General features: G+C 38.1%; 1 protein-coding gene across 3 annotated transcripts in view; it reads left to right on the forward strand.

Annotated features, from left to right (window-relative positions):
* Window positions 1-243: 243 nt before the first annotated feature.
* The window catches only part of LOC146331402 (vitamin D3 receptor B), a 35942-nt gene continuing 17238 nt past the window's right edge, over window positions 244-18947 (forward strand). Inside the window, exons 1-3 of one of the 3 annotated variants that reach the window (XM_084730574.1) lie at window positions 244-316; window positions 648-770; window positions 1056-1130. The gene's annotated coding sequence lies outside the window, so the exon portion shown is untranslated. Of the gene's footprint in view, window positions 771-1055; window positions 1131-18947 lie in introns of all 3 variants that reach the window. The other 2 variants (XM_084730580.1, XM_084730583.1) reach the window with 2 other exon arrangements.

Below are 18947 nucleotides of genomic sequence, written 5' to 3' on the forward strand. Positions count from 1 at the left end.
GCTTTAAACCTCACGCGGTCAAAGTTGTTTACCTCTTCGTTACCTCTGACGTCACGACACACCCCTGTTTGAGGGGGTGGATCTCTCCATAATGGACACCGGAGCCGACCGTTCAGAGAAGGGCTACGCTGAAATGTCACCAATCAGAAAGCGGGAGAGACGCCGAACCCTCCTGTGATTGGCTAGTGAAGGGGCTGGGGGGGAAATCCCTCTTTCCCGTAGAGGTCCTGGAGAGGGGGCGGTGCATAACAAAAAGTAATGGCCATCTATTTAGGTCCTGAAGAAGGAGGGGTATTTCTCGTCGGACTAACCGTAGGTGTGATTGAGTTTTATACATGTTAGCGCGTACGCTTAGCCGTTAATGATACCCCGTTGCGAGTCAACCGTTTTTCCGTTGTATGTTCCGTTGGTCGCGGTCGCAAAACGGTTAATAAGCTGGCTGAACTTGGCGCCGCGTTTTAGGGTTAAAGCAGCCAGCTAGCCACGCTAACGTTAGCTACTACCAGTGTGTGTGTGTGTATGTGTGTACGTGTGAGAGCCAACCAACGTCTGGAAGGGCGTACGAGTTTGACGTTTTCTCCCCCAAGTCTCCTCACATTTCGGAGTTCAGTAACGCTACAACGCTTTCCTCCTCTCCTTCCTCAAAGCTTAAGCCACCCCATCAACATGGAGGGGACACACTTTGCGCTTTGAGCATGAAGATGACGAGAGACGGCGACTGAAAGAGGATTAAAAGCAACTCGGTCTTGATGGGGAAAAGTTGAGCTGAGGTATGAAACTCGCATGCACAGGAGGAATGCTAAAGTCGAGACTGGAGTTATTGTAATTTATGCTGCTCAAGAACACACAAGAAGCGGGTTTAGAATAGTTAAAGTCTCTTGTTTAATCCATGTGTTTGCTTACTTGCTTCTATATGATGATTACCATTGAGTGAATGTGTGTGTTTGTTTCTGTTGAAAAAAAAAATCCAGTGTTACATAAACAGAGCAACTGCAGGTCAGGTAAAGGCCCACTCAGTGACTTGCGACATGCCATTTTGCTTTTGTATTGAACAGGATTAACAACTTGGGATAAACTGAAGAAAGGTTTTCAAGTCTTACCTATTGTACAAGGGCATGCTAAAACCTCAGGTGAGACATTTTTCATTTGCTTTTATGTCATACCTGGCGATGTGCACTCATGTATATTGATAGTTTGCTGTCTTTGATCAGATATGCAGTGAAAGAATTGTTTAGAGCTGCAACAGTTAATTGAACAATCAATTATGATTCGATTATTGAATTGTCAACTATTGTCATCAATTTATCAGTTTTAGTAATTTTATAAGAAAAAAGTTTTAAAAAATCTCTGATTCTGGCTTCTCAAATGTGAATAGTCTCTGGTCTATGACAGTAAATTGAATATCTTTGCAAAGCAAGACAATCAATCAAGGACATCACCTTGGGCTTTGGGAAACATTAATCAACATTTTGCAACATTATGACATTTTACAGACAAAACAACTAATTGATTCATCCAGAATATAACTGACAGATTAATTGACAAAGAAAATAACTGTCAATTCCAATTAAAATGTATATTTGAAAAGATGTACAGTGAAATTGTCTAGTCACAAGTAACTTAGTTCTAACTTACCTTGCTTGAAGTTATACATTTTTGCACAGATTTCCTGGGATTGTTGCAGTCTCATGATTGCACAGCTATCTTAAGAATAAGGTAGTAAGTAAAATATTGTGTAAAATAAATATTGGAATTAATAAGACTGTAATACCAGTATATTAAAGTGATAAAATTTGCAGTTTCTGAGTTGAAAATATCACTACTTTTAAAACTTTGGTGTAGAGCTGTAATGATTAGTTGATCAGTTGTCGTTTTGAGTCATTTTTAAGAAAAATATTCACTGTTCTTGGTCTCTCAAATGAGAATATTTTCTGGTTTCTTCAGTTGTCTATGACAATGACAGTTTATGGACCAGACAACTAATTGACTGATCACATACATGATCGAGAGATGGATGAAGTATGGAAATAATTGGTAAATGCAGCCCTGATACACAGTGAAATTGCCTACTAACATTTAACCAAGTCCTGACTTATGTTACTTTGAAGTAACACATTTTTGCACAGATTTCCTGGGATTGTTGCAATGATTGCACAACTGTCATACTTTGCTTAGTAGAAATATATGCACTCATCATACCTGTAAAAATAAATCTCTTAAGAAGAGCTTGGAAAGTAATGTATCATAAGTTTTGCAAATAATAAGGCTTTAATACCAGTATATAAAAGTGACAGCATTTGCTGTTTCTGAATTAGAAATACACTTTTAAAACTTTGGTTCGCTTTAAGTGACCTGTTAAGATGTGACCTAAATAAGTGACACTGCTACCACCAAAGGCCTGACTTTACAGGTTGTGTAATGAAATCTTCAAGACTGAAAAGGAATTTGTCAATACAGTCATTTAGGTATTTGTTGTTGCTGTTTTTTTCTGGCCAAATGAGAACACACAGAGTGAAATTTCTCCCACCTTCAAGCTATGTAGCGACCTTTAATAACACAGTGTAATATAAACTCAAATCTTTATTGTTTCAGTGATAAAATAGTGATAAGCTGCAGTTATCTCAATAGAACTCAGCTCCCATATGATGTACAGTTACATGTATGAGATTATATACAGTACAGTAATTACTCTGAGCATGAAAGGAGTTGACCATCACTTTCACAAACACACACAGTTGCTAAGTTGAATTATTTTTGTTTCTACAAGTATATTTTTACACCTAAACCACTCACTTAATAGTCATGGAGATCTGAGCCACTGGTTGATAATGACATCACTAATTACGATGGCTGTCTTGTCTTTCTGAAGTCTGAAATTTAAAACAGCCTCCAGCTCTTCTTTGCTCTCTTCTGCTCATCACTTAAAGAAAAGCTGACGGGACCAAATACAGCTAACAGCAAGGGGTCTATATTCCTACTGTACCTTTTTTCCAGTGAACTTAGTGCCACAATTCTCACACCTATCCATTTCTGTTTATGAAACGGTTTGACTCTTGAAAAATAGCTGCTGGTAGGATGGTGTTTTTTTAATCGGGCTGTTTTAGGGGGAAAAAAAGAATGCGGTTTCCCTTCTCAACAATTTACCGGACTTGAGATCAACGGTCACATATGTTCTGAATTTATGTGATGTGGAAATTTATGAGAGAACCTATTATTTGGGACAGTACGGGAGACTTGAACAAAATAAGAACCAAGTATGTTCCAGCTTCTGAATCAGTTTTCAATTAATTTGTCAGACCTGCGATGAGAAGCTACGAAATGGCCTCGGTTTGTGTCTTTATTGAACGGTGGCAGGTTGTTTATGAGGCTGTGTGCTGTGGTAATGGTACAGTCCATTAGGTCTCTTGTACAGTGAAATACCCCGCCCCTCCCCCCTTTCGTGACTTCAGTAATTGGTCGCTTCCTCTCACATGTAACCCTATAGAAAGAGGCTGCTGTACTTAACTGTATAGACCCACTTGTATGTACTCTGTGCATGCGTGCTGTTTGCCACATATGTTCAGTTGCCTTTGAGACTAATGAAGTGTTAACTTCCCCCTCATGTCTTTGGGTCTTCAATTACCTCCTGTGGTTGATGGTTTTTAGGCCAAACACATCACACAGGTAATATTTGTTGTATATGGAGCACAAGTCATGCATTAAGAATTCCTGTTAGAAAGCAAAATATATGTCACTGTTTCATGTGTAGGACAGTGGATGTACAGTGTCTCAAGATTTTTTAAAATTAATTTTATCTTATAATATGATTACAGATCAATGTTGTTTTTTTCATCTTTAAAAAGTTGACCTTTTATTAGAAACACAAATACTGGTAATGTCTACATTTCTCCATTTTACTTTCTTTAAGAGAAGTAATTCCTGAAATACAGGCAGCATTTTATGGAGGTTATATAACTTCGACTTGTGGGCTACGTGCGTTTGCACCCACCTCACCCACATGTCTGTTGTCTGTCCGGTTCTGTCCAGTCGGCTTTCTGCACGCATGTCTCTGTGTGCTTGAGAATGTACATTCTCTGTCAAATTCAGCATAGACATAAACAGGACTTTTGGTGTGTGTTTGAGTGGGCCTCTCCCTGCCTCGTCTCTTTCCCCTCTCCAGAGTCCAGCAAGGGGCCCAGCATAAGGGGGCAGGCTGCCGTCACTGCCTCTCTTTCCCCTTGCAGGCCAGCGCTGGGGCCTGAGCTGGGAGGGGGGGCGAGTGGTGCAGAGACCATAGGGTTGGACACGGGACATGGGACCCCCCACCCTTTCCACCCCCAGTTTAGCCCATCCTGTGTGGGGCACAGGTCACCTTGTCATGTGCTATTACTGCTGCTGTAACATGCTCCCTGTGATCGTAGGAAAAGAGCATGAGATAGACCCATGGAGGCTGCGGGAGGGAGAATGAGAGAGCGCGAGAGAAAGAGGGAAGCGAAGGGACAGGACTGGACTAGTCTGCTCAGCCAGTTGTTTAGCTGCATTACAGACTCAGTTTGTCTACTTTGTTGTTGAAAGGGTCCACATTGTCTCTTTTTGTCCATTGTTCTCACTCCTCTATCAGCTCTCTCCATTTTTCTAAGGAAATTTCTAAACACCAACCAGATTTTCTCTGTCACAAATGCCAGTTTTCTTTTAATGCTTGTTTTCTTCACCCCCAGATTCCTCCTCCCTTTAAAATTTCCCCTTTTCACTCTCTTTTTGGCCATCATTGTGGACCTAGCAAGGCTCAAGAATAAGGATTGCATGCTTGATCTGGGCAAGTAACAGGTCATGTTGGGCTTGTAAATCTAGCAATTCACTTGCCCAGTTGGGCAGGTGGGAAAATAAGAATTAAACTGTTACACTATTTTGATAATCGATTAATGGGAAAAGTAATTTTTCATTCAAAAATGGCAGAAATGCTGTTTTCAGACTCTCAACGTGGAAGTTTCCTGCTTTTCTTTATTATCATATTAAACTGAATATCTTTGGAGTGATAATACAACATAATGGTGACCCCTGCCTAGGCCTGCCAACCAGATTTGAATTAAATTTTCCGTCAGAAATGTCACTTTCCTGTCAATACTTGCTTTCTTCACCCACACCTTCCTCCTCCTCATAAATTTCCACCTTTTCACCCTCCTTTCTGCTATTACTGACTGTGTACCAAGATTTACTGCTATGTGTCAATCACAGGCCCACCAACCAGATTTGAATTCAACTTTCTTTGTCACAAATGCTAGTTTTTGTTTTAAATATTTGTTTTCCTCTCCTCCACCTTTATGCTTCTTTTAAATTTCCCCTTTTTACTCTTTTTTTTTGTAGGGATGTAAGAAAATATTTGCTTCACTTGAGTATCACAATATTATGCTTGTGATACAGTGTTTTGGAAAATGATACAGTATCTTGTTATTGTGATACATGCAAAGATTCGTGGCAGTTGTTCATTTTGTGTTGTATTTAAATCCCTGACTGCTAAATAGTGGTGTTGTTATTTATCTATATATAGCAATATATCACCTTGCTTATAGTATCACAGTATATTGCAACATATTGAATCCTAATCCCTGTATTGTGATATGTGTTGTGTAACCAGATTCTTGCCAGTACACAGCCTTACTTTTCTGCCATTATTGTGGGCCTAGATGTTACTTGTATGCATGAATCACAGGCCCACCGACCAGATTTGAATTTAACTTTCTCTGTCTCAAATGCCAATTTTTATTTAATTAGGACTGCCACAATTTTGATGTTAAATTGATCAAAATGAGCAAAATTGAAATCCGAGGCAGAATCGCGATTTTTCCCAATCGTGACACCTATACTTTTAATACGTTTTGTTTTGCTTTTTTTCACACCCACCTTCCTCCTTTATTAAAATATCCCCCTTTTACCTTTTTCTGCCATTGTTTTGGGCTTACATGTACTTCTACTTGTGAATCACAAGCCCATGTATTTTCATCATAGATGCAGCTCTCTCTGCAGCCCAGGTCATTCCAGATTTGATTTGTTTTATGTCTCTTCTGTACTCAAAGTGACCCAGCCTGAGGTATGCAGTAAAACACATCGCCTTATGTTTTCTCCCTTCTCCCTCCAACCCTCTTCACAACTTCTCCCTGTCTTTTCTCTCTCTCTTTCCTCCTTTAAATCTTTCTCCCACTCTCTTTTTTTCCTTTAAGAGAAACTTTTGGCAGCATGGAACAATTTCAGAACCATTTGTGGGATTGCGTCATGTGATGTGGACGGAGGATGCTCATTGGACTGTCAGAGGGCCTCCTTCTCCCACTCAGGCGTTCCACAGCAATCCCTCTCTTTCTTCCAGTGCTGTTATAGGTCTGGATGTGATTCCGACTCTGACTCTTATGTGTTGGGATGTGGTCTGTAAGCTCATTGCTGACATTCTTGGGACGTGATGCCAGAGGTTTTTTATTTCCCGCTTTCCCCTCTCTTCTCTCCTGCACGTCTGTGTGCAGTTAAAATGATCCCTCCTTGAAATGCTGTCTGGATCCTCCTCTTTACCCACTTTGTTACATACATCGCCCTGTCCTCTCAATCATATTTCATTTCTACGCCCAGGCACTAATGGCAGCACTTAATTAGGTTTGTTAGTCGGTGGGTGTTGGTGGAGGTTGGGTTTTTATAATCACTTGATATTGACTTTGATGAAAGTTAATCTAACATCTGGGCTGCGGTCCAAATCTTTTTCACAGCTGAGGTCTCAATTATGTCTTTTCTGTAAGTAACAGGGCACCTGACAAGGAAAACCAATGGCCACTTTCCTGTTTGGTTATCACATACTTAGACAATGGTGCAGCTGGAAATGAAATGGTGAGTAGAACAGGAGGAAATAAGCTACCTTATGAGTGGTATTGGACTCCTGCCATGCTCCACCTTGGCACTTATCCCTGTATGGATATCTCACAGCAGCTCAAACTCACTGTATATACAGCAACTGCAGCTGTAATACACAGATTCATAACTTACGATGCTCTACTGTACACACTCACAGCGCAACATCAGCAGCATGAAGTGCTACAATTTCTCATATTAGCGCTTAACAAGTATCTACTCTCTGTTCTTCAGGTTCACACCATCTGCAGTCGAGACTTAATTTCGAATTGATTGACATCTAGTGTCAACTAATTAGAAGGTGTAAGTTAGAGGTATCCATTTGGGACACTGGGGTGCAGATGGTACAAACGATTTACGCTGATTAATGTGACGCAGCCCGAGTCATTTTGTGAGGATATTATGCAAAAATTTGTGGGATATTCTTCCATGCCACCAGAATTAAAAACGTGCCAGGTGTTCATTAATAAATATTTAATTACTGGGCTTTTTTATGTAGTGTAGGTTGTGCTGAGGTTATTATTGACATTCTGTTATATGACAAGACGAGTGGGTTTTCTGACATGTTGATCTTAATTCAGTCCAGACCACCCAGAGCACCAGATGATTTATCTTTAGAATTGATGACCTATCATCAACTGTTGAGCATTAAGACTTGTGCAGACAGTGTCACATCTTTAAATCCAACCTGGGAGCGGTTCAGATGTCAGTCCCTGGATTATGAGACACATGCGTGTCATTTCAGCCATGATGTGAATAAATCAAAGGAGGAAAAGATGAGTCATCGCTCCGCTGCATGCTAAGTAGCACTTGTTCTCCCTTCGCTAGTTTGTTGGGTAAAAATGAAGAGGAAACTCCCTAGCCTCTCCTCCAGCTACACCACCAAAATTGGGGTAATGTCTTTATTTTGCAGCTTTCACCACCCAGTTAAAATGACAAGCTAGAGTCAGTTTGCGGTACTGCGCATAATTACAGCAGGCCTCATCTCTTGCTCATCGGCCACTGCTGCTGCTGTGTCGCTCAGCCTCCCAAACTCCAGGCTTTCAGCACGCATTGATTTTCCTTCTTTTTATCACTTGATTTCTCAGATAGAATTTATTCTTGCATATGGGCTATTCAGCTGTGGTGCAAAAGGTTCTTATTTACACCATTAGATCAATTCTCAACTCATATCTGTAATGATCTGTCTCATCGTATATCATGTTGTCAGTGCTTTTACTAGAGCTGAAATGAAGAGTCACAGGGTGGTGAATTTACTTTCCAAAATGGTAACTAACATATACCAGGCACTGAAAGATAAATATCCAAATTCACCAGCTACTCAGTAGTAGAATATAATTTTATCTCTGATGTCTACCAGCCACTTTCATGTTTTACCAGCATTTGACTGGTGCCTGGTGCTAATTTCCTAGCCTGATTAGTCAGGAAATAAATCATTATATCAATTATAAAAAAAAGTCTGGGGCCACTTTACTATACGTCTATCCTTATAAATATTTTTTTATTAGGTTGTAGACACTTTTTACACCACTGTTACACCACTTTAAATAAAAAAGACAACAGTGACCTGCTTCTTGTCAAATAGTGAGCCCACATTTATCTGTACCGTTATGCCTCAGATCCCATTGCTTACTTATCTTACTTGGTCTTCTCCATCAGCAACATTCATGCCTGTCAGCTTTATTACATGTTTGTTAATAAGTTTCTAGCATTAAACCACTGTCAGGATATCTCAATAGTCAAAAAGATCCATGTGGCATATTAAATTAACACATCAAACTGCTAGATTTGTACACAAAGGCTTTGGCAATATGAAATGTTCAGCATGCCATCAACAGTCTTCCTCATGATTATCACAGGTGTTAATATGACATAAGTCATTCATAAATGGTGATGGGTTTTATATTTTGCAATAAGATTCTATTTTGCCAGTTATAAATTGTAGTAAGTCATTAGTAAGATTAATTATCAGTAAGCAGTAAATGGATCTTGCCAAAGAGAGAGCCCACATCCATTTCTGAAAACTGTGCTATGACTTGATTATTGATTATTAATGATTTGTAAAGTGTTTACAATGTAATGTAAAAATCATTATTTTATTATTATTATTATTATTATTATTATTATTATTATTATTATTATTGTTATTACATATCATTATAAGCTAATTATCAGTCATTTCTAAATCTTTTTTAAGGTTAGTCTTATTGTAATGTGGCACCAGAAATCTTGATTTGAAACTGTCATAACCAATTTAAGTTTTAAGTCAAAATACTGATTGTCCAGTTCAGTGAAGGGTCGACAGTGATTAGTTATCACATTAAAATGCATCATAGCTCTTTTCATTTGAGGTCTAGTATTTTCTGATCAAGCATCTGACATGTAGTCTATTAAATAGGTGGAAATTAGATGCACTTTAAAATATGCCAATATTACCATTATTCTAATGTGCTTTATGTGTCTGTTTTTCAGGATTATGATTGAATAAAATCTTTAAATATTAATGAGACAAGTTTATGACATATCTTTCAGGTAAAATAATAAATTAATTGTTTAAAAAATAATTGTTAGGTGCAGCCCTAATTGTGTTAATGTATCAACTGAAAAGAATCAATATCATGCACCCTTAATTTTTGGATTTACTTACAAATTCTAAAACTGACCTGGTTTTAGGTGTTAGGTAATTGCTCATTGGTTGAGCAAAGGGTGTGGTGGTTGTCACATGTAGTGTCATTCGCTCCATCCTGCACCTTAAACCTAAAAGTCTTTAAAGGCTAAAAGAGACTTTTCATTAAGATTAAATAAATCAGTACCAGTATTTCTCATACAAACAGTTTAGTTAGCCAGTAAACAGATGTTCCATTGTCACATGGACAAGTGTGTACACACACACACAAGCAGTAGCACCAAAATCCTTGATTTTAAAAGGAGGCAGCACCAACAGAAATAAATCATACTATAAATGTGATTCTAACATGAATAGCAAATAGCTTTTTCCCTTGATACCTTTCAAGATGAGAAGCTGTCAAGAGATGAGGCAGTTATTTATATTTAGCCTGTAATTGAAGTGGCTTATGACTATGTTTATTTTTAGCAATCTTTTTATATCACAAAAACTCTAAATCGCAGGCTGTTTGTGTTTATTGCTTCTCTCTGGGCCACTGCCGTTTGCACCTTCAACATCACCGTTTCTCATATCCATGGCAGCCAGCAGGGTATGCTTTGTGACACAGGAAGTCACTGTGACAAAGAGGTCACCCCTCCCCTGCTCACTGTATCTATCTATGTATATATCCCTGTCTGCTTTTACTCCCATCTCTCCTGCGTCCCCTCCACTCATCTCCTCCCTGGCCTGCTTCTCTTGTGCATCCCTCTCTCCTCCTACACAACTGTCACTGCTCTATCATGTGGGTCGGCATGTCCTCTCTCTGCCTGTAAACAGCAAACGGCCATTCAGGCGGCAATAGATGAAAACTCATCTGAACGATCGGTGTAGTGAGGTGGACTTACAAGGAGAGTAAAAATGAGCCTGCTGGGTGACATACTGTACATGCTATTGTAAAACCTTTTCTTTAAGTTTGAGAGACATTAAATGTAAACAATGCTAAACTTGCATTTTTGTACTTAATATTAAGTATGCAGTAGAACAGAACCATGAAATCACTCCTGTACACTGTTACACTGCTTTAGGATAGATACAGCACATTGAATAAACACTGGATTGCAATGTAAGAGATTCAAAGTATTTTACATAAACCAAAGTAGCAGCCACCTCGCTCAGATAGAAATTGTTCATGTTCAAGAGATTTGTCTCCTTCAGCTGGTGTAAGCTTATTTCTACTCATACTAGTCATGTGGCTGAGATGAGCTACCTTAATTACCCTGAGTAACTCCCACTGCATATGAAATATGTGCAACTTTCACAGTCATTCAGCATGATTGTCCATGATTTATCCTTCTTATCTTTTTATATACTTGCAGCGATTTGATACAAAAATACATTATGCTTATCAATGGCAAGTCCTTATATGTCAATCCCAGTCCCTGTCATGATATAACACAAACCATGAATTTCCTCTCTAAAAGACTTTTAGTGGAAATAAAACATAAGTGGACTCATAGTATAATATAATGTACATGTTATAGTAAGAATATTTCTGTAGTTAAGACCAAAAATGCAAGGTACAAAGTATAAATACAGAAGTGCAGATAATTTTTGATATTCGTTTATAAAAATAATCCATTGTGCATCATGTCATGTTTGATAAGAGGCTGGAAAGGAAACGTGCATTGTAGAAAGGGAGCTTTAAAGAATGGGTAGATGTCTGATTCCAAACTGCCAGCAATCTTTGTGTTTTCTGTTCTTTTTTGTGCAAGGGAATAATAAATAGATAATAAACGAAACATTATAAATGACCTTGATTCCTTGATAATCACAATGAAACAATTAGCAAATACAATTAGAATTTGTTTCCTTATGTAAGTATCCTCTATCTTTTTCTTTTTTTTTTGAGTAGTCAGTAAGTTTGCTGTGTTATTTAAACATACATAATATTGCAAGAAATTCCATCCCAAAACCTAATATTGTTATTATTTGGTTGCCATTTAGCATTGCCAGAAAAAACAGGTGCTTGTTTCCAGCGTGAATATGTTGTATGTTCAGTACTTTGAAGTAGACTTTGATAGTTTCTGGAACTTTGGAAATGGAAATGAAAGCGTATGAAAGTTTCATATAACGATTTTTGTGACCAAAACTATCACATTTATCAGTATTACCGCAGTAATGTTTATATGTGCTAAAATAGTTTGAAGAGTACTGATATATGCACTGCAATCATTACACCAAGTTTTATATTGAAAACCTCTCAGCGATTTGAAATTGCATAATGGCCATTGTGATGTCACTGTTTACTGTCGCCAAAAAAATCCACATTGCTGCTGCACCTGCCTCTAAGAAACTGTTGCGAACTTTGGTTGATGTTGGACAATATTTTGCCATGAGTTTTTCAAAGTGGGATAATCAAACACAGTTTCAATGAATACATTTGAAACTGTAATGCTAATCATTTGGGAGTTTTATTGTGAAATTGGTAATTGTTTCATCCCTATTCAAAAGGTACCATCAGTGGCAGCAGTGACGTATAATAAAAAGATAAAATAAAGATTTTTTTTAAAAATTGGTTTGATTTCTTTCTTTAGCCTTAAGATATGAGCTCGCTCATAAGCAGTCACAAACTAATGCTTGGCTTTAATGCTGTATTGGAACAAATGTGACTGTTGCCTTGTTTCACTAGTTTCAGTGGGTTTATTATTAATCAGGTTCATTCTTTTCCTATGTGAAGTGCCACCCCGACATTCTGTTTTATGTCAAACTACTGTAAATAAATGACCTCCTAATGCCATTACATGGGACCTTTTTAAAATATAACTCTTGTGTTAAGCATGTAGGTTTTCTCATGTTTAATCAAACCGTGAAATACTTCTTTTTTCCTTTCCACATTACTTGTTACGATATATTGGAGTAGACGTTTTAAAACAATAATTTGTAACAGTAATTGTAATTGCTTATATTACAGGTTACTTTCCTTACTTAGTTCACTTACAAAAACTGCTGGAAGATTTTTGATTTGGTTTACAAGTTGGTGGGCCAGGCAATAAAACAATAGCAATACGTATCAGCAAAAGATATTTCAACAATAGCAATAAGAAAATTGTTGTTCAGCGAAATGTTGAATAGTTTCACAGAAATGCACTAAATGTAAACCACCATAAAAGCCCATAATGGATATGCCTTGGCTCATAAACAGCCTATAATATCCCTTGATAAGGGAGCAGGTGTATGGGTGAACAGGTGTGACATGTGACACAACAACAGTAACTGCATACAGTAACTGCATGCAGTGACAAAATGAGTGCAGACATTGAGGAAATTATTATTAAAAAGGACATGTCAGCTCACTAGTATGGCAGTGTGTTGGGTTTTAAAGTGTTATAATAAAGTGGTTAAATTCAACCTTTATCATTCTGTCTTTATTAAAATAGGCCATGAAAAATAATCAGTAATTATTGATATTGAATAGAATAAAACATCTTATGATGAGAAATTTTTAGCTATAATTTCCAGCCCTACTGGAATGTAGTGAACAGATAAAATGCATCCTAATAAATGCTCAACATGTTAGCAGTTTGTTTGAAGAAGAAAATTAAAGAAAATGAAAAGTAAATCAGATGGCCCAAAATAGTAAAACATCCACAGAAACATCTCAAAACATCTAGAACAAAATCTATTTCAGTGTGTTCTTAGCATCATATTTCTGCCTAATACACACTGCTCCTGTTTGCAGGGAGCAACAAATCTGTTTACCACCTGAACTAAGTTTGAGTTCCAACATGTTGAAGTTAAACAGTTCTCTCCAAAAGTTTCTGGACTCAAAGATGTTAAACTAATACATTCGGTGACAAATCATTATGTCCCTCCTGCTTCAAGGCACTATTCAAAACACATGGCGGTGATTCTGTAATTGGTTAAATAGCTACAATCTACAAGCACACTAGTTTTAGATGCTTCTTATCAAATGTTGTAATTATACATATCGGCTTCTATTAGCCAGCCGTCTGGTGGAAAAAAAAAAAAAACTTGGTTGCCTGTCATGAAGCAGGACTCAACTCTGTAAGCTAATCAGAAATCACAGTGTTACTGTTTTATCCTTAGGCTTTGTGCCAATGTAACACATGAGTAATATTTTGCATTATTACTGAAATGGCAGCCTTGATTGATGCTGCGGAACACAGTTCACACAATATGTATATCAGTCAAGAGTGAGATATCCAGTAGAAGCCTAAAGCTGAAAACCTGTTCCCTGGCTTTGCGTGCCTGAGACTGGACTGAGTACAGATCTCGTCTAATAACCTGATGCATTATTTAGCACTCTCTCAGTACTACTGTGCATTTAGTGTAATGGGCTGTCAAGGCTGAATGCAATCACAGAGGACTGACTTCACTGATCAGTTGATGATATTGTAAGGTAAATGGGTGTTTTTCCTATTGGGTCAGAGTGAGTGATGAGTATGAGTGTCTGCTGGGATTAGTTTGCCTACATGCAGTGGAACAGAGTTTATGTTTTGCAAAGAAAAGTACCATTTATATTGGATTTATACTTTTTCTGCATGCCTATTCAATCTGTTTAAACCTGTTATTTCTGCACAAATGCAAGTAAAGATTAAGCTACACTAATATTATTGGTATAATACTATTTGTAGAATTACCTTTCAGTGGTGGCTGTTAAAGATTGTTTCTGCCTTGTGTGATCCAAACATTTCAATAGCTCCAAAGCATGGTTGAGTTCAAAAGTCAAAATCTATTGAAAAGGATAGATGTAATCATTTTCAGTTATATGTAACAAGTTTCTATCTAAAAAAAAAAAAAATCTGCTTCAGTCTGTATTTGTTGGCATTTGGTGTTTCAAAAGCATTTTCTCTGCCATCAAAAAACAGCTTCACATGCTGAACACATCTTAACAGGATAATCTAGCAGCAATCTAACCGCACCATAAATTAGATTTATGTTGACAAAACTGGTGAATTATATGCATTAAAGAAAGTTTTTTTTATTATTAAACACTACTCATGTAATCCAATTAATCACTTTTCAAATTGAGGATTTTGTTCAAGGATTTTCTTCTTTTTTTTTTGTCGTTTTAGGGTGATTATGAAACTTCATTCGTAAACCTCAATGGAAGCTTCAAATGTACATTTAAAAAAAGACATAAGGTACAGCCGAATGTTAGACCTGTCAAAAAGACTTTCTAGAAGAGTGCATTCAGTAGAGTGCAGCAATCTCGAACGTTTTGAATAGTAACTGGAATTTAATTAAATATTTTTGTCAGTAACTGTCAGGCCTGGCGGAGATAATCATATATCTAAAACAGCCATAGACACAGCAGTTTTTCTGTTGGGGCACAGATATACTCTGTTAATAATGTATCGCATCTCCACAAACATCAGATCTCCAGGTCTCATTTCATCAAACATTACCTGACCATGATTTCTGTATTTGTTCATACAGATACTCACAATACAAAGTTACTTAAGCTTCACAGTTAATCGCAATATCCAAATCGTAGAAGATGCAATTTTTTTTGATAAGGAGAAGATGTGTGACAAAGCAGCACTATAATGAAGTACTGTAGTTCTGCAGAGATGTCATGGTCTACAAATGTTCTTCAGATGTAGGAAAACGTGTTTGGTACAGACCCCAAAACATGTCACGTTATCATGTTTTGGATTTTTTATCTTTGGAAATGAAAATTGAGATGCAAAGTTGACATAGTTGTCATATCACAATTGCAATATCTTTCAAAATAACCCTTTATTTTTTTGTCTTTTACCTTATCCTGCACCCTTAAAAGCCACAAAAGTGATCATTTTTTTAACTGCACCAGTTTTTTAGGAGCACAGGTTGCAGCAACAGGGGGTTTCAACAGCCTCTCTGCAGGAGGTTGCAAAACTCCACAATGTTCTGACTGGTTCTGAAAACTCATCTTCGACAGAAATATTGGCAGACATGTCCTCAAGTGAGTAACATGAAATTATATTTCACCATTAAGTCAGTTTTATTATTAAATTTCTTGTTTAAGTATGTCACACAAGCTCAAAATAGACTTTGAGTCTTGGCCAGCAGGTTACGCACATTATTTAGGCCACATGGAGTGTGTGAATGTGAACTGTGCCCATTCATATTACATGACCTTGGATGCCAAGTGTTATCGTATAGTAAATATCCCGGAGGCCTTATCTTGATGTATCAGATGATAAAACCTTATTGTAATACTGTCATGGCGATATGAGATTTGTTTAATATGATTGATGATTGCTAGTGACGCTTTCGTGGCCTGGTATGTCATTTTTAAGGACCTTTGACTCCCCATGTGTAGTTTACCTCTGTACAAGATATGTGTGAGAGGGTGGGTGGAGGCAAGAAACGCAAGTTGTGCACTGAGACAGCTGGAGAAAACAGGAGAGTTTAAGACGCACCCTTGCTTAATCTGTCACCGGAGGCTAGTTGGTTAACAAAACACTGCTCATAGGAACGTTTACATTTTAACTATGCAAAGTGACAGTAAATGCACATTTTCCATAGAGTGCAAGTAAAGTGTTGATTTAAGCCTCAGAATGATTTTCCTTCTGTATAATTTGAGAAATGACTGCTCTGCTTCAACTTTTGTTTACATCCAACTGTTTCAGGGTCTCAGTGATGAAGCCAGCAAGTGTTTTCTCATCAACCTTTGAGTTTCTCTGTGGTCTGTTTTATATCACAATTGAGTTCAACCTGTGTGCTGAATTCCATCTACACATATTTGCTGTTGGTCGCTGGTGTTTCCAGTCGTGTGCATGTTTCACTGTTTCACTCTACCGTAACAGTCGTCATATTAGATGCTCCTGGTTGAAGCATGTGGTGCTGCGATACAAGACATCATAAGCTGGAATCACTGCTGTCCATGATGCCTGCAGCAGTAAGGCAATGACTAGATCCTCTGTTTCCTTTCTTCTTGTGACCCTTTGTTTTACTAAGGACTTCAAGCCCTGCTAATATAAGTGGTCAGGGACAGAATTTGGCTTAAAGGCACACTGTTCATGGTCACTTTCGTAGAGAAACAACAGAAATACAAATATGTCTTTGCATTTTCAGGAGTATATGAGACTTTTAGTTGGACCCGTTTTTTTAATTAGACATAAGTGATGGAGTGATCTGTCAAAACATTTTAAATTATTCAGTTGGGCCTGTACCTCATTGGCTGTTGATTTGTGAGTTTGTAGACATTTGTATTGGTTTAGTTACCCTCTCCTCCCCTCCCCTCCCTCAGTGCTCCATCTCCTTCCATCATTTGCTTCCCTTTCACTCTGCAGTGGAAGCAAAGAAAAGAATAAGAAAGGAGCTTTGTGAAAAAGGACAGTGATTGTTTGTTTATGAGGATGCTAGCCTTGCGGTGACATGCCTTTTCCCCCCCTCCCGCTCATGAGGCCGTTAAGTGAAATAGATACTCAGTGAGCACTATGTAATCAAATGTAACCCAGATCCAGCATTGTGGAGTGGAACAAGGGTTTTTCCACTTGATTCATATGGCTCCCGTTCCTCGCCCCAGGACAAAAGCACTGGAGTGGAGTTCACCTCCAAAGGGTAGACTGAGGACTTAGATTTGTCCTAAAGGAAGGGACACTGTTTGGTTTGTATGGAAACAGGTGGAAAGCCTTCTGTCCCACTTGGTGTAGGGTTTTTATGGGAATTTTGTAAGAAAAACAGTTGAAACATGGTTTATTAAAGGGATGGATTATTTGAAGTTGGGTTGTATGAGGTACTAATTAGGGATGTAATGTTGCAACGTGACACAGTTAAAAATCGATACAAATGTGTGACAAGTCAAATAGGTTGAGATGAAAAATGAATTGCAATGCCATTTTTAAAGAGCAGAGCGCGTAAGACTGTGCAAGACCCCGACCCGGAGAGAAGAAGGTATGTGTGCCTCTGACAGAGTTGGTTAGATAGACCATGCATAATTTTGCACACTTCAAACTTCAGAAACACTTTCAACTTCTGTTTCCTACACCCACAGTAATATTAGCGGGATGGAGGAATGAGGATAGGAGGAGGAGATGGGGATGATATATTGTGCACTCTCGCGCTTTCACTCCTCGAACCAGGAGATCTGTCTCCTCGCTTTGAAATTCTTTTCTCTTTGTTTCCTCCTGGTAAATCCGCCATCATGCTGCTGTCGCCTGTGCTCCTGGCGATGAGAGCCGACTTTCTGGTCAACTTATTGCATGTCAGCCTAAACTCATCGGTGAATTAATGAGGGCACTTGGGCACATCTGATAGGTGTATGCCTGTGGGCTGGTGGTGCAAGAGGGAGGACAGGGCAGGATGCCCCTGCACCCCTGGTTTAAGATGGCAAAAGTGGATTTGGACACACCTTGAATAAATTAAATCCATTGCACCTTGTGCTTTCCACTTGCGCTTTTGATCAGTGTAAGATAGGACCCCCTGTGTTCAAAAATGAAGAGGTGAGAAGATCACAGACAAGATTCAGGCTGCGTGCAAATATTGCAACAGCGCAATGACCTACACAAGTAGCACAACCAACATGATGCAGCATGTCACCTGGCAACCTAGTGAGAAGCTCAAGTCAACACTGCCTGAGCAAAGAAACTGTTAAAAGGACAATCCACACTGACAAGCAGATTTTGAAACTAGGAAAACATGCAAGCTTTAGTTTGTTTATTTGAAGAGATGTCATTTATTTGTATTATTCATTTAGTTATATTGATGTGGGATTTGTTTTAAAAATACAATTTTTATTTGTTTTTATTTAAGAAAAAATATTTTAGTTGCACTTTTAAGAAGAGAGAGACATATGGGTTGTTTTGCAGTTTACTCTACCTCAGAGATAAAAAAAATAAGATTTTCTTTAATTTGTTAAACATAAGAGAAAATATATGTTTATATATACATTCAGTCATAATTTGTCTGCAAGCTCATTCTGTTAAAAACAAATGCCAGCCAACATGCCTCCAGTTTGGAGAAGCAGAAAAAGTGTATGCTATATTAAGAATATTTTCACTGCTTTACTTTGCCGTCAGACAGCCATTTCTAATGGAAAACAGCCATTATTTGGGCCAAATATCACTCTTTCCAAACCAACCAAACAGGCAAAATTAGTCATTTTATCTTGCAAAACATGGGAGTTGCTAGTCTACCGCTGTCTTGATCTGTTGGTTTGTGTTCTTGTTAGGGGTGCAACTGATTGCAGTTGATCCGTGTCTCGTACGGATCGCCCTCTATGGTTCGGCATGCATGTGATCCGCGGACTACATGTGATCATCATAGTTTTACTGTCGCTGTTACTTTTGTATAAGTTATAATACCCGAAATCTCAGTGCAGAGTTGGCAGTGAAAAGACAGGACAGATGCTGCTGTGTGCAGCGCATCTCTGTGAAGAGCAACTGATTTAAAAGCCGTCACATCGCCTTGAGTTAAATCCAGACAAAAAAAAACTTTTTTCACTGATGTAACTATGCTATCACCA

Source organism: Lutjanus erythropterus, chromosome 2, assembly GCF_056507025.1.
Source record: "Lutjanus erythropterus isolate fLutEry1 chromosome 2, fLutEry1.hap2, whole genome shotgun sequence".
NCBI classification, from domain to species: domain Eukaryota; kingdom Metazoa; phylum Chordata; class Actinopteri; order Lutjaniformes; family Lutjanidae; genus Lutjanus; species Lutjanus erythropterus.